The sequence below is a fragment of the Poecilia reticulata genome, linkage group LG9 (assembly GCF_000633615.1).
Source record: "Poecilia reticulata strain Guanapo linkage group LG9, Guppy_female_1.0+MT, whole genome shotgun sequence".
NCBI lineage: Eukaryota > Metazoa > Chordata > Actinopteri > Cyprinodontiformes > Poeciliidae > Poecilia > Poecilia reticulata.
Window position 1 is genome coordinate 32,502,345 of NC_024339.1, and position 12,077 is coordinate 32,514,421.

Sequence of the window (12,077 nt, forward strand, 5' to 3'; positions counted from 1 at the left end):
CATCTTTTCGGGGTTGGTACTGCCTCTAGTGGCGTGGGGGTGGTAACAACTAATATAATTACATTACTAAATCAGAATACCGCTAAGTCTTTGTTATTTATTATTAATTTTTCATTCTCTTAAGAATGTAGAGCTAATTAAATGATCTAAACACCTAAACACCTTAAAGTGGTTCCAGTTTCTCTCGATGGCCAACCTGTTGAAACTGTGGCACATTTTAAATACCTTGGGTCGTTCCTGGACAGTCAGATCAACTTTGCTGAAAACACTGACTGTATTTTGAAGAAATGTTCTTAGAGACTCTACCTTTAAGAAGACTTAGTGACCCAAAGAGACTCTAGTTCTGTCACAACTACGTCTTGAATTTGGGGGGGAAAAAAATATTTTATTTATCACTACAGAAGGGTTCAGTGAATGCACATATGAAACTGGTGGGTTTGGTTCCTCAAAAAAGGTTAAGAACCACTAGACTAAATACAAGTTTATCCAAAACTAAAGCAAACTAATCAGTTAATTAGACACCCAGAGTGACTTAAAAAGCACAGTAACAAATAGAAAACCATTGTTTCTGGGTGCTTCCCACAGATTTATGAGCCAAAGGGAGTGGGAGGAAAAATGAGGCACTGAAAGTGTTGATCAGAAACAGATTTAATTAATAACCGGATGATGAATCATGGCAGCCAGCGCCGCCTGGAATCAGAGAACGCGCTAAACGCCGAACCACAACATTAATATGGACTCAGATGAACGTCAGAATAACTTCAGGTTTTTCCGCTTCCACCCACCAAATGATTCTCAGGTTGAATGTGAAAAATATCTGGGTTAAATTTCATATGTCAGCCACAATAACGAGTCTAAAACCAAAAGGTGAAAAAGCTCAGTGATGAATAAATCTGTAAAAACATGCAGATTATAATCTGCACAGACTCCACTGTGAAGATTAATCAAATAAAAAAGCTCGGAAAATTCTGTGGATTTTTCATTTAACCACTTATTTCATGCAATGTTATAAATACACATAAAAAATAATAATTTTATTGTCTGAAATGCACAAACATAGCGTTCATTTCAGGTATGCTAACCAGATGAAGCTAACTTTCCCACTGGAGGAGATCTGAGTGGAACCAAGAAATTTTATGTTTTATCTTAAATACAAAATTAATATATTTTTTGTACAGTTTGGGCTTAATTACTACTTTGAGTTGTTTTTCAGCAAATGGCATTTTACAGTCTGTAAGCCCCAGTGAATGACAAATTGATTACTAAATTAGTTGAAGATTATTTCAGCAATCAATTAATCACCACTAATCATTTCAGCCAATAAACTCAGCTGATCTTAAACAATTTAGCAGTTAATGTTTGAGTTTTTAGACGATTTAAATCTGTCCAAACATATCAATAACATCTACGGAGAGCAGTTTCATTCAAAATTAAACACTTTCACTAATAAATAATTAATACGTCATCAAATAAATAAATGTACCCATGAAATAAAAACTAAATTAAAAAAGTCAACAGTTTTACTTTATTTCAAGATTTATTTATGTATTTATTTGATTATTTCATAATGGTGTTTCAGGGACTTTTATTTTTTAATGATAAAGTAAAACCGACATGTTGGTGGCTGGTGATTTGCAGAGCAATCCACCAATCCAGGAGCAGCTTTCCTTTTCCTCTGTGCTGATTGGCTGAAGCCCTAAGAGCAGAAATAAGGAAGCTAATGGATGTTAGCTTCGGTGGTAGCGCCAAGACCGTTTCCATTGTTTGCATTAATGCATATTAAAATATATTTTCAGTGTTCGAACAAGTAGAATAGACAGTTATGAATGTTTTTAGATTAAAGTACGGCAGAAATCTGGACCAGATTTAAAATTTGCAGCGATTAATGAAATAAAAAACAGAAAAAGCAACAGTAGTGTGTTGTTTTGAACTTTGACAAAGTTTATTGGTTATAAATATTAACACTCTCTCTTTTTTAGCAACATGAAATATTTTTATGTATTTTAGCAAAACAAACTGTGTGGAGTTGATGTTAGTTTTACTCAGTGGGATTTTGTAAGTCCACGCCATGTCTCAGACAATAAGAAGCAGTTTCTGGACTTTCTTGTTTCACTTCCTCATGAGTCGTTTTTGCATGAGATAATCTGCTGCAGTTAAAGGCAGCCGACGTAAAGGATCTCAGTCGGACGGATTAACAGATGGGCAGTAAGCAATAAATCAATTAATCACATGATAAATTAAAACAAGCTCAAATTTGATGTTTTTCTCTTTTCTCTCCTTCTACCAAAAACTGGATGATGAAAACCTTCAGGCTGATGATTTGGTCTCATCTCGTTCAACGTTGTTTATTACAGAGACTTCATAATTCATTTTGGATATTTAAAATGTCTTCCAGTGTTAAACGTTCATGAGAATTTAAAGTTGTTGCCTTATTATTATGCCGTTATAGCCATTATATCACTTAAAATGTTATGATGTAATGTTTTTTGCTTTTTTATTTTTTTTAATCTCTTTCTTTCTCATTGATTATTTCTGTTTTTATTTTAATTATGTAAAGCACTTTGAAATGCCTTGCTGCTGAAATGTGCTATACAAATAAAATTTGATTGATTGATTGATTAAAAATGGTCTTAAAAACAACAATATTATCATTTATCGCAATAACTTTTGGGACAATTTATTGCCCAGCGACATTTGTTATTGCGACAGGCCTATTAAACGCTTCCATCAGTTTGTGACCTTTAGCATCAACATCCAGCTGGCTAAATATTACATTAGCATGAAAATCCAAGTTTATGACTCTTGGAATACATTAGCCAACAATTACTGCTCTCCACACAGTCCTTTGCAATATATCACACACTCTATGCATGCAGGCTGAGCTAACCAAGGTCCACCTGACATTTCAGTCGCTGATATTCCTGCATATGAACAACAAAGGCGTCGTTATGGAAATTCTGCCGGCATTGTCGTCGAATCCCTCGTCTCGTCAGGATAACGCCGACTGTGCCGTCGCTCGACCACAGCGCTGGCAGGAAAACCACTTGGGGAAGCGAGGACACTTGGCTGAGGGCTGTTGACGCCTCCGCCGACTGCGCCTCCCTCACAGCCCGAGCAATCATGAAGCACTTAGTGTACCAAACACCCACGGAGGGACGGAGGGAGGGGGAGAGAAAATCAGACACATTCTGGATCATTTTTCTCTGGTTCGCCATAATCACAAAAAACGCAACGGAGACGCTCATCTGGCCCAAACCTCTCTCTACCAACAATAAAATCACTGTCACCGGAGGCCCGGTTTATTAGGAAGCAATTTGGCGATCCATGAGGCTCCCTCAGCGGAGTGAGTGAGTGTCTGATGAGCTGATATTATCCTCTGGCTGTGAAACTGTCAACTGCAGAGGATCTTTGACGGAAAACAGAATCAAGACGGCAACGTATTTCACTAGGAAGGGAACGCATCGTCTCCTCCGCTGCATGCCAAGTCACAGCAGCGGCTGCTCCAAATACTGGCTGCTTTCATCCAATCGTAGAGGAAATCTTAAGCAAACTGTTAAAATGTCGCACATAAAAGAGAAATTAACTGTTTTTTATCTACAGTTTGGAGCGAATCAATCAGGAACATCAGATAAACGCGATAAACAGGAAGTACAGGTCGCTATGAAATGTGCCTTACCAGAGGCACAGACCCGTCCAGTGGGTCAGAGCTTTCATGACGTTTGAACTTATTCGTGTTTCCATCTCCTCTTTTTCACATCAACTTGTTTTCCACAACTCTTAAAAAGCACAGCCAAGTGAAAAGACTTTTTTGTTAAATTGAAGTTGGTTTGAATTTCGCCACTTCCAACCTTTTTCTATGCGATGCTTCAAAATGTGCATGAAAAAAAAAAAAACAATGATGGAAAGTATGGGGCTACATTGTGGCCATAAAGTTTGTTCAAAATACAAAAAAATCTGAAACGGAATAAAAGTTTTGAAACTCAGAAGATGTGAAACTAAAAAAAATGTCAAAACTACTAAAATTTGAATTTGAAAATCAATAAATCAGTTCCATATTTTTTTCCAGTTTCAAGTTTTGTACAAGCAGTTTTGTTTTGTTTTGTTTTCAAGCAGCATTATGGCAGCAGTGGAAGTACTCCACACCGAAGCATCCCTGCTGAAACTCCACCATGAAGCTGGGAGGAACGACGGCGCTTTAAGGAAGTGACTTGTTCTGAGACACGAAGCAGATAATGTGAGGAGGAAGAGGGAGCTGAGGATGAAGGCTTTCTCATGCTAATAACACGTCCACCCCCATTCAGTCTGGCCTGGGCCCATTGTTGCTGCAGACTGTCACTCAGGCCTCGGTGCAGATATGGACAGACATCCTGATCTGCTCCTTTCAGAGACAGCAGCGTACAAGCCTTTTGTTCACACGGTTTCTTTGTAATTTAATACATTTACTTACAAATGCAGCTCTACTACTCTCATATCAAATTACTGAAACCTACTGAACTCATCCCGACTCCAAACGCTGTAAACGCCGTTTACTCTGGACGCTGCAATATGAAGAAGTCCTGGTGCAAAGCTACAATTAAGACACAATTTGTGGGTAAAAATGCTGCTTGGCTGCAGCACCAAGAATGATTTATCTTTGGCAAATCACACCTAACGCCTAGCAGGTGGACAAAAAGACAACTGACTGGTCAAATCTGTGCTCAGCAGCTAGATTAGACTCCAGTGTTGGCCACCTGGAACAACGACAAACAGGAAATGCAACAAAAAGCAAACAAAATCTTTCCACACTCATGCAGAAGAAATGCGTTGACCGGGAAGTTGTGGAAAGTTTCTAATGGATGAAGATGAGTTTATCAACTCAATTCATTTATTTGGCACATTTACACCAACCTGACCGAAGCGCTTCACAACAATCACAGTCGGATAAATGACAAAACGAAAAATTAAATTAAGCTTGGCAAAAAATAGACAATTATAAGAATCGGCACAAAAGACCAAAAATAAGCAACCAAGACATGGTTAATTTCAGCTGCAGCGACATCATAAAACTTGAATCAATCAAGTACTAATTTCTGACCTTTTCTTTTTTTTTTACTGGTGTTAAAAGGTAAAGAATGTTTATGTCTGTTATTATAACAGGATTTCCCTGTAAAACCTGCTGGGGCGACGCACTGAGAGTTAGTGTTAAAAATGTTAAACGTTGACAGGAAATTAGAAAACATGACTGAGTTATTAAGTGTTTATATTTGCAACAGAGTCTTAAACGAGGCAAACGCAATGAAATATGATTAAAATAATACATTTATGGAAATTTAAACCTTGATGAAGATCAACCAGTGGATTGTAAAACAACCAATGAAATGCTGGTCACATTTAACAGTAAATAAACCTAAAATGGACAATGATGAGTCAGCATATTGGTATGTTTTCCTAAATGTTCCTGGGTGAAAAGTTAAAGTATTTATTGTTTATTGTTCTTGTGTTTGTCTCGATCTTCTCATTTTGATTAGTAATATCTAACTAAAGAGTCTTTGTTATCTCTGTTACTGGTTTATATATAAAAAAAACAATTTAAAATAAACAAATAATGTTCAGCCTGGCGGGGGGTGAAGAAAGCCTGGCGGGCCGCCAGGCTTATGATACACAGCCCCTCTAATGACATCCTGTGGTTTTAACTGTGAAATTCAGTGAAGTCAGAGCAGAATCAGCTGATTTTTAGCTAAACTGCTGTCTAGCAGTACTGTAATAGACAGCTGTGTATCTCTGGACAGCAGGAGGAAGAAATACCCCGTGAGAAAACATGCACGTGTTTATGGTTTCCTTACTGCCCACGGTGCAGCACGTTGAGCGCAACATTTGACACAAAGCCAACAACAAGTGTCTGAAATCGGAGGATCTGGTAGGAACAAAAAAAGGTCTCAAAGAAAAAGAAAAGGAATCAGAGCTGACATTTAGCAGCACTCTGTGACATTTCAAAAGTGCTCTTAGACCTTAATTAAGCCAATTCACCCAACCAGCACCTCGACAAAAGCACTTAAAACACAAACCGTGTCTCTGGCCTCCATCGCCTGAATGTTGCTCAGAGTTACGTAAGGTTCATGAATTTATTAAACTCTCGTCTGACTCGGCACCTGGATTAGATGTCAGGAGTCCTACAGGCGTTGCTTCATGATGGGAGGAAACCTCATGGCGACCGCGTCTTCCCACGGTTGGGCAACATGTTGGGGATGATTCACACTCACCACTGTGTTTACAAGTTTTGCAACACTAACTGTCTGACAAAATAAAATAAAAAAACAGGACTGGTTCCAGCACAAAACTGTCCAGGGACATTCAGGGGTTTTCCCACCAACATTCAGTGTGATAGACTTTTGGGGACCAATATTGCAACATTTGCTCCATCTCCGGCTGATGTGGTTCTTTTTCTCACTACACTGAGTCAAACCAACCAAACTCTTTGAGCAGCCTGTTCCCCTCCTCACCTGCAGGGGCGCTGCACCAAGAACCACAAATAAGCCAAAAACCTAACAGGAAAAGGCCTCTAAAGAAACTCAGCACAACTTCCTTCTGCATGAAACGGAAACAAAAATGGAGTAGCTCCAGATTTTAGCGCTTGTAGGATTTCTCTTGGCTAATTATCACGGGCCATTTCTGCCGCTAGTGCTAGGATAACGTGTTTATTTACCCAGAATGCCCTGCATTCATCCACTTCCTGCTTTTGGGGCAGTTTCCGGTCAGATTTGTGTTCACATATGAATTCGAACTGCACCAGAGATCACCTTAGCCAATTCTGAGATTTGTTGATTTTTACAAGAATTTCTGGAACCACAAAAATCTGGATGGACCAGTTTGTGTGATCTAGACACGATTCCAAACGGAAGCAACGTAGCTCAGTTAAATACTGACTTAAAGCAGAAGGGCAAAACTTATAAAAATCATAAATGACTTAAAAGAAGTTCGACTTTGTAGCTTAACACCTTGAAATTGGGCCTCTGTCCCTTTAAGAAGCTCTGCCTCAGGAAGCCATCCCAACATGGCTCCTATATTAACCCTTTACCAGCGCTGCTCTGAGAAGTAGCTCCTCAGCAGTTCCACCGGGTGTTTGCTAATTGCTGCTGGCTAGTCTGAAGGAGCTGAGCGGGGGAGGAGCTCTGACTCGGAGGCGGAGCTAAGTCCACCCAGGTGTTTTCCACAGCTGAATGGTTGCCATGGAGATTAAAGGATTTCTCATACATGCCTGAAAAAATGTAAGCAATCTAACCAGGTCTGTTTCTGAAGAGGAAAAACATTATAACATGATGTAACAGATGATTATAACATGACAATGATAAATGATGCCTCCCCTCTAAAGTTAAACATGTAAAAGTGCATAAAAGAAAACGTGCATAGCGGCCTGTGATGTTTTTTTTTCTCCTTTCAGCACATAAAGGAAGGAGGAATCAGGTCCACCCTTCATTAACACCAGCAGCTGCACAGAAATGGCCACAGTTCAAATTCTCTCCCTCTCTCTCTCTCTGAAGGAATGGATGGAAAACAAAACCAAAAGCTGCAATGAAGAAGCACAATTAGCATGTTTCCCTCCATGCCTTCCATATGAGATAATGCGTCGTACGCCTGCTTCTTTACTCAGCCGAGGCTGTGAAGGAAATCCCTGTCATCCTCCTGGGAGAACACAGACTCTGCTGAACAAGCAGAGCGGAGGAAATAACGAGGAGCAAACCCCCTTCCTGGGAATCACGACCAGCAGAAGCAGGCAGGCTGTTTTTCAGACACTCTGAAGGATCAAATTGCTCGGCCGCCTTTGTCGAAGCTTCCCACTGCCGGCCTGCTTGTTTCTGCAAAGCAGCTGGAAGAGGGAGGAGGAGGAGAGGAGCGCAACTTTTGGAGAGGAGAAGTTTGTTTGTTTGCATCAGGACAGCCTTAGTGCTGCTGGCTGCAGAGCGTCTCTGTGGAAACATTTACCACCAGACGTCTGGAACACACTTAGAAAAGTTTCAGGCTTTTATTAAAGGTTAGTTTTAGTTCGTTGTGACTTTTTATTTGTCTAATTCAGTTAGTTTTAGGCCTTAAAGGCTATAATTAACTAAAACTAACAACAAAAAGGAAACTTGGACAACATTCTCAACTAAAATAAATAAAAATGATAAATAATGTCGCGAAACTACAACTAACTGGAACTATGCCATGCATTTACAAAACTAACTAAAACATACTGAAATTATAGCTATAATATTCTTTACGGCGCTCCATACTCCTCCTGGCGGCTTCGCTACGCTAGTCCGCAAAATGGCGACAGCAAAAGTTTGCACTTTTTAAAAATGGTATCTTCTGTTGAGCGTTAATTTACCCAGTCGATGCATACATAATCACAATACTCTGAATTTTTAATTCTGTATCTAAAAATTAACCAAAGTCTGAAAAACCAAACGATATTTATCCAATAACTGATACAAACTTGCAAACACTAATTATAACTCGGTCAACGAAACCGTTGTCTCAATTTCAGTTTGTTGTTTTGTTAGTCATAGTTGGCAATAATACGTTTATGCTTCCCGTTAGAGACAGTCACGTTTTCAGAGCGGATGTTGCAGGTTTACTGTGCAGAATGTGAGCCGCGCACAGAAAGACGGCTGACGATGATCTGCAGCTCCTTCAAAATGACGCTTTGCTCCATCAGGTTACAGAGAGACAGAACAGGCAGACGGCGTCAGGACAAAGTAAATTTCATTTCACGTTTATCAAGTTACCTCTTCAAAGCCCGAGCTCTGCAGACGGCTTCGTTCTTATAGTGGAAATAACTGGGAATTATTCCAGCTGCGAAGAAATAAAGCTCTTATTTACTACGACGGCGCTTTAGGCCATTCCAGAAAGAAAAAATAAAGGAGTAAATTTCTTCAAAAAATATATTTTTTAGAAAAACAATCAAAAATTTCTAGCATAAATTTTCACTTTTTTAATTTCTGAGTTCGATCTCAATTTTTCATTTTTTCTTCTAGAAAATTTTTGACTTTTCAAACTTATAAATTTACAATTTTTTTCTCAAAAATTTCTAAAAAAAATGTTACTAGCAATTTTTCAACTTTTGAAGCTCAGTAGATGCCAACATTTTTTCTAGAAAATTTCTCAGAATAATCTCAAACTGTATATTTGGCAGAAATTAATCTAGCATGGCTAGCATAGCATTGCTAGCAGTGAGTAACTGTTAGCCTTAACCGCCTCGTGTCACAAAACGCAAACCTCTGCCTGGCAGAGAACAGATGCCAGAAGAAAAGAACACCAGATATACAAGATTAATCCATGTATTTCAGAGATTTTAAGGCCTTAATTTTTGATAAATGAATTTAAGACCGGGGCTGCACAGTGGCGCAGTTGGTAGAGCTGTTGCCTTGCAGCAAGAAGGTTCTGGGTTCGATTCCCGGCCTGGGGTCTTTCTGCATGGAGTTTGCATGTTCTCCCTGTGCATGCGTGGGTTTTCTCCGGGTACTCTGGTTTCCTCCCACAGTCCAAAAACATGACTGTCAGGTTAATTGGCCTCTCCAAATTGCCCCTAGGTGTGAGAGTGTGTGTACATGGTTGTGTGTCCTGTGTGTCTCTGTGTTGCCCTGCGACAGACTGGCGACCTGTCCAGGGTGACCCCGCCTCTCGCCCGGAACGTCAGCTGGAGATGGGCACCAGCAACCCTCCCGACCCCACTGAGGGACAAGGGTGAAAGAAAATGGATGGATGGATGGAATTTAAGACCAAGGATGTGTGGATAAGATCGGCTCCTCTAATTGGCCGAGCTCTTAAAATTGAGGAAATTGGGGCCAATTTGTTGATGCAGCTTATTTTTTCACACTTATTTTCTTTTTCATTCAACGTTTTCATTACATCCTGACCTGCATCTTGTCGAAGAACAAACATGACAGCTTCAAACTTTTCTCGTGGCTGCAGTGAATCCAGTCTTGTGTGGAAACAAAACGAGTTGGATGAGTGAGTTGGATTAGTGAGTTGGATGAGTGAGCCGTCAGAGCGCAGCAGCTTCGCCTGGATGACCTTCGGGTCTGAACGTCTGGCCTCGTCAAGACGAGGCAGCAGCAGCAGAACGAACAAAGCCGAGACGTAACGAGCGGCAGAAAGGCTTTGTGCACAACAATCAATGAAGTGAGAGTCAGCAGGGAAAACGCCTGATGATGACGAGCGCTGCACCACACAAAGGCGTGAAGGAGGAATCAGCTATTTACCGCTCATTATGTCAGTCAAAAATAAAACATTTATGGCAAAAAGCAAATCCAGAATGAAAAACAGCTGCAAGATTTTACAGCAGGAAAATATTCATGTCCTGAACTGATAGAAATCTTCAGATTGTGCCGATTAACAACCATCAACAACATGTGGACTGCTAGACTAGATTTGATTGATTATTCCCAAACTTTATCTTCTCTGTTGAAGCAGGAGCAAAATGCCACCACAGCAGAATGTTTGACATGAACAGTTTGTTCAGAAAGTCTGGCTTTCTGAGAAAAAGCTGCATTAAAGGGGAAAATGTCCACATATCTGAGCTTTTACCAAAAATACAAAAACAAGAAGAAACCTGCAGATGACAGAGCGCCGACGAGGAGGAAACGGACGAGCAACGCCAAGTTAGAATAATAAAACATTTCATAGCAAAAAAAGAAGGAAGTGCGATGGGTGAATGTGTGATTCATCTAAAAAAAATAAAGCTTGGCTCATTTCTGGCTTTTAATTATGTAGTTCATTTAAGATGGGTTAATAATTTTATCCTGTTTTCTGGGAAAAAAAGATAAATTCTTGTCTTAATTACAGTTTTATTTAAAATCAGTAACACTGTTACCATTATAAATCTTTGTCCATATTCTGCTAATGTAAAAAACAAAACAAAAAAAATATTTTTAATCAAAATTAAATTATTTAATAATGGACTTCCATTAAATAAGAAATTAAATTAAGTTTGTTCATTAAAATGATGTAAACAGTTACATGAGATATTCATAATTCAGTTATAGCGCTAGTGCTGATCATCAGCTGTCAGAAAAATAAAATATAATAAATTAAAAATCAAACGCGAGTTGAAAACCTGGCAGTAAAAAAAAACAAAGTAAACTCTCCTGGTAATGACAGGATGATAAAATGTCCTGATATTTTTAGTTTTTTACTCCACAGGATCAAAACTCCTGAACTGCTAAAACAGTAGCTTTTATCCCATAAATGTTTAATTTACTGTGAAAGCAAAGTGATAATAAACCCAGTTTAAATTCATGTCAACAGTCTGCGTTGAAATAACACAAGTTTTCATCCCCAAACAGAAAAGTGATTTTTTTTCACCCCCAGGAGAACTAATTCAACACATTACTGAGCTCCTTCAAAGCCTTTCTGCATATGCATAACAATCTCTTAATCTTTGGCCTTAATCCCAACTTAATCCAAATATACATCGATGTGGCTGCATTGAAAGACCCTCTCTTAAAACAGCACAAAACTGTAGTAAATATCACATTTTTAATGAGGATGCTGGTAAAAACAAGCTTCTCCAGTTAAGAAGAAATGACCCTGCAGCCATTTACATCCCATAATATTCACAATACAAACAGTGCAGGCTGCTGACAGCATCATTTCATCAGCGTCAGATTTTTGCATCGATAAACAGAAATCAATAACTGACCGCGGTTCTCTGGACCAACTATCACAGCCAGAGAAATTCACTTAACTTTATAATCAGCAAGAAAGAAAGAAAACTAGCAACAAAAGTAATGTTTCTAGCTAAAGGATCATCGTAATTTAGTGATCGCAGTGTTGATGACTAAATCAGTTATCAATACTGTGATCACTGATCATCGCAGTGCTGCGATGGTTGTATCACTGTGATGACTGAATCAGTCATCACAGTGACTGAATCGGTCACTGTGAATCACAGTGACTGATTCTGTCATCACAGTGACCGATTCAGTCACTGTGATGACTGATTCAGTCACTGTGATGACTGAATCAGTCACTGTGATGACTGATTCAGTCATCACAGTGACTGATTCAGTCATCACAGCGACTGAATCAGTCTGATTCAGTCACTGTGATGACTGATT

General features: G+C 39.2%; 1 protein-coding gene across 2 annotated transcripts in view; it reads right to left on the minus strand.

The window, feature by feature from the left end:
• The window catches only part of dapk1 (death-associated protein kinase 1), a 68,091-nt gene that overhangs the window by 35,947 nt on the left and 20,067 nt on the right, over positions 1-12,077 (minus strand). The window lies entirely within an intron of this gene.